Genomic DNA, 4,976 nt, shown 5'->3' with positions numbered 1-4,976 from the left:
TTCTCCTGGCTCATAGAATGTAACAACCCTCTTGACCCACTGCCCAATCACAAAGCGCCAAGGGGTGGGAGTTCCTGAAAAACAAGCCTCCCACCACAGGCTCCAGGTGCACTTAACCTAGGGGCAGGGAAGATCTTAAAAATTTGCATTCCTATAACAGCTTCTAATTACCCTCTACCCCAATCTGACCTCCCTTCTATCATCCTCGTCTTATCCCCTTTCTCTCTACTTTCCTGTAGGATAAAATACCCAATTGAGTGTGTATGTTATTCCCTCTTTAAGCCAAATCCAATGAGGGTAAGGTTGACTCATTCCTTTTCATCTTTCTGCTCTTCCTCTCCATTGTAACAGTTTTCTCTTGCCTCATAACTAATGAGTTACAATTATCATTTTTCCATGTAGGAATGTAAATAGTTCATCTTTAATAAGCCTCTTATGATTTCTTTTTCCTGTTTACCTTCTCATGCTTCTCTTGCTTCTTGTATTTGAAAGTCAAATTTTCTGTTCAGCTCTGGCCTTTTAATCAAGAATTCTTGAAAGTCCTCTACTTCATTGAATATCCGTATTTTCCCCTGAAGTATTATACTCTGGGTATAATATATATATTATATATACTATACACTAGTATACACTATATATATATATATATATATATATATATATATTATATATACTATACACTAGTATACACTGGGTAGGTGATTCCTGGTTTTAATCCTAGCTCCTTTGACCTCCAGAATATCATATTCCAAGCCCTTTGATACCTTAATGTAAAAGCTGATAGATGTTGTGTTAATACTGATTGTGTTTCCATAATACTCAAATCATTTCTTCCTAACTGCTTGCAATATTTTCTCCTTGGCCTGGGAACTCTGGAATTTGGCTATAATATTCCTATGAGTTTTCTTTTGGGGATCTTTTTCAAGAGGTGATTGGTGAAATCTTTCAATTTCTATTTTGCCCTCTTGTTCTAGAATATCAGGGCAATTTTCCTTGAAAATTTCTTGAAAGATGATGTCTAGGCTCTTTTTTTGATCATGGTTTTCTGGTAGTCCAATAATTTTAAAATTATCTCTCCTGGATCTATTTTCCAGTTTAGTGGTTTTTCCAGTGAGATATTTCACATTGCCTTCTATTTTTTCATTCATTTGGATCTGTTCTATAATATCTTGATTTCTCATAAAGTCATTAGCTTCCATTTGCTCCAAAATAATTTTGAAGGAATTATTCTCTTTAGTGAGTTTTTGAAATTCCTTTTCCGTGTGACCAATTTTTTTTTAAAGCATTCTCCTCATTGGCTTTTTAGACCTCTTTTGCTATTTGAGTTAGTCCATTTTTTAAGGTATTATTTTCTTTAGTCAGCTGTTGACTCCCTTTTGATAATTTTCTTGCATCATTCTCATTTCTCTTCCTAATTTTTCCTCTATGTCTCTTACCTGATTTTCAAAATCCTTCTTGAACTCCTCCATGGCCTGTGCCCAATTCATATTTTTCTTGGAGGCTTTTGATGCAGGAGTTTGGACTTGTCTTCTGGTTCTATGTTTTGATCTTCTTTGTCCCCAAAAAAGGATTCTATGGTTTGATTGTGCTTCCTCTGTTTTCTCATCTTGTCAGCCAATTACTTGACTTTTGAGCTCTTTGCCACAATAGAATTCTACTTCCAGAGTGGAGAGTGCTGTGTCCCAAATTTCTGGGGTTTTACGCAGCTGTTGCCAGAGTTTTTTCCAGACACCTGCCTCAGAACTGTGAGGAGGACTTTCTCTCCACAGCCTCAACAAGCTCTGCCACATCAGTGCTCCTCACTCTAGGAGCACCACCCAAGACTGTGACCCAGATCCAAGCAGGGCAAAGCAAGAGAATCCTGCCTCAGTGCCAGCAGAGAGATTCTTGTAAATGCCCTTTGGAAAGTCACTTGGTCCCCCTACAATCTGTAGGCCTGGAGGTGGAAGCAGCAGCAGTTGCAGCTGCCTTTACCTCAGCCACCCACAGCAGGGACCAGACTACACTCTTCTCTCACCCAGAATCAACTGGTTCCCCACTGACCTTTTACTTTATCTTTGGTGTTTATGTGTTGAGAATTCTGGAAACCACCACAGCTGCCAGCAATTCACTCTCCTGAAGTCTGCTCTGGCCAGTCTGTGCCACTGGTCTGGGCCTGCAAGGCTCAGGAGGCTGGCTCCCAGCCCAGTGTGATAGACCCTTCCTGTTGGCCTGCCAGCCTGCCTTCAGTGTGAGATTTGTTTCTTTCTGTCATTTTGTGGGTTCTGTAAGCTCTAAAATTTGTTTGGAGTCATATTTTACAGATTTTGGAGGTGGTTGGAGCAGGAGCTCAAGCAAGTTCCTGCTTTTACTCTGCCATCTTGGCTCCACCCCCAGGCTGGATTTATCTTAAGAGGACCTGAGTTTAAACTCTAGCTCTGATACTGTCCAAGTAAGTTTTCTAGGGTTCTATCTCTTCTATTCTTCTTCTATACTATTTTATTTGGTGACCTCATCAGCTCTCACAGATTAAGTTAAAATAATGCTATTGATTCTCTCATATACTTATCTAACCTTAACCTCTCTCATAATCCCCAGACTGACATTTCCAACTGCCTATTGGACATCTCAAAATGAATGTCCCATAGATACATTACTTAACATGTCCAAAATAGAACTCTTCATCTTCCTCTTGACACTCCCCCCCCCCCCACTCACTTTGCAAACTTCCTTGTTACTGTTGAGGGCATCCTCATTCTCCTGGTAACCCATACCCTAACCTAGGTGTCATCTTTGACTTCTCACTTTCACTCACTATATTCAATCTGTTGCCTAATCCTCTCAATTATACCTTTTTAGCATTTCTAATATATGCCCCTTCTCTCCTCTGATACTTTCACTACCCTGATGGAGAACCTCATAACTTCATTCTTGGACTATGGCAAAAGTCTGCTTGTTTGCCCTGCCTCAAATCTGCCCCTCTCCTTCTTCCACTTGGCTGTCAAATTATTCTTCCTAGTACATAGTAGACTTTTACATACTAGTTGATTTGACTATTAGGTAAACTCCAATAGTTCCCCATTGCCTCCACGATCAACTATAAAATCCTTCATATAGTGCTCACAGCCCTTCATAAGCTGGCTTCCTACCTTTCCAGTTTTCTTAAGTCTTATGCACTCCTAATACACTTTGGCATGCAGTGACACTGGCTTCTTTACTGTTCTTCAAATAAGACACTCATTTTCTGACTTCATACATTTCCATCAATTTGTCCCCCCTGTCTAGAATTCTCTCTGCTGCCTAGCTTTCCTGGATTCCTTCAATTTCTAGTTAAAATCCCACCCTCTTTAAGAAGCTTTTACAGATTCTCCTTAATGCTGCCTTCCTTCTGTTGATTATCTCTAATTTATCTCTGTCTCTCTGTGTACTATATATGTATGCACACACATATAGTATACACACATACATATACACATACATACATATGTGTATGTGTACCTGTCTTGTTTGTACATAGTTATTTGCATGTTGTCTCCCCATTAGATTATGAGAACAGGGACTCTTTATCTTTTTGTATCCCTAGTGCTTTGCATAGTGGCATATTGTTGTTCAGTTTTTTCAGTCATGTATAACTCTTCATGACCCCATTTGGGATTTTCTTGGCAAAGATACTGGAGTGCTTTTCCATTTCCTTCTCCAGCTCATTTTACAGATGAGAAACTGGGACAAACCAAGTGAAGTGACTTGCTCAGGGTCATCCAGCTGGCATGCATCTGAGGTTGGATTTGAACTCACAAAGATGAGTCTTCCTGACTTCAGGCCCAGCTCTCTATTCTCTGCACTGAGCTCCCTGGCAGCCCTACCTGGCATATTAGTAGGTGCTTAATTAATACTTGTATACTTGGCTAAAAGTGACCTTGGAAAATGAAGGGACTGAACTAGACCTTTTAGCTCTTTTCAAGTTCTAGCATTCTAGGCCAACCAGACTTGAAACTTTGAACTCTTCTCTCTCCTGACTCTAATCAGCTACACCTCCCACCACATCTACCTAATCAAGACATTTTGATTCTATCCTTGTAATCTCTTTCTACTTAACTGTTGCAATTCTTTTTCAGGATTGAATTATCTTTTGTACTCAAAGCTCTCCTGCGGGTAGAGGCCTTGGCCTCGGGATGCTGAAAGCACTGGTAGTCCTTCAGCTGTAGGAACATCATGATTTAGTAACATTTTCTCCCTATATGAAGGACTCCTGCAGCTGAGCTTCCTATTCCCTGCCCGACTTGGGGTTGATGAGGAAGGACTGAGAGCCTTAACTTCCTTTTTTACCCTTTGATCCTGTACCCGTGGGCATGACCCCAGGTTTCATTTCCTTTCCTTCCTTCCCCTGTGATAGTGCAACAGAATACTAATTACATTTATACTTCTCAAAGCATGCAAACTTTATTGATCAAAGCTTACAATGTTTTCTAAAAACAGACTGTAGTCACCATCACCACACTCCTGATATTTGAGAGTTGTGGGGTTTGGGGAGGAAATCAGGGTTAAGTGACTTGCCCAGAGTCACACAGCTAGAGTCAAATGTCTGTGACCTGATCTGAATTCAGGTCCTCCTGATTCTAGGGCTGATGCTCTATCCAATATGTCACCTAGCTGCCCATAGGTTTTCTTTCTGCCTAGTCAAAGGCCAAGTGTATCCCTTCTCTGTGATCTGCCAAGGCTCCAGATCAGTCAAGCAATCAGAACTGCCCTGGAGCCACTGGATTTGCTTCTCAAGAATGGAGTACGCAAGAGCCAGCCCTAGTTAGGAATAAACTAATGATGGGCATCTCAGGGGGATTTCTCAAAGTTTAGTTAGCTAAAGTTGTGTACCACATAATTTGATTGGTTGTTTACTTCAAAATTGCTGATAAAATTGTGTGTAATATTTTCTCATTGGTAGACTGACTTATTGCCAAGGTCTCTGGATGTTTTTAAGAATATACTTGTTCATACATGTC

The sequence above is a fragment of the Petaurus breviceps genome, unplaced genomic scaffold (genome assembly GCF_028583685.1).
Source record: "Petaurus breviceps papuanus isolate PSGF00001 unplaced genomic scaffold, PetGlider_PUasm1.0 90822, whole genome shotgun sequence".
NCBI lineage: Eukaryota > Metazoa > Chordata > Mammalia > Diprotodontia > Petauridae > Petaurus > Petaurus breviceps.
Note: the sequence above shows the minus strand (reverse complement) of the source record.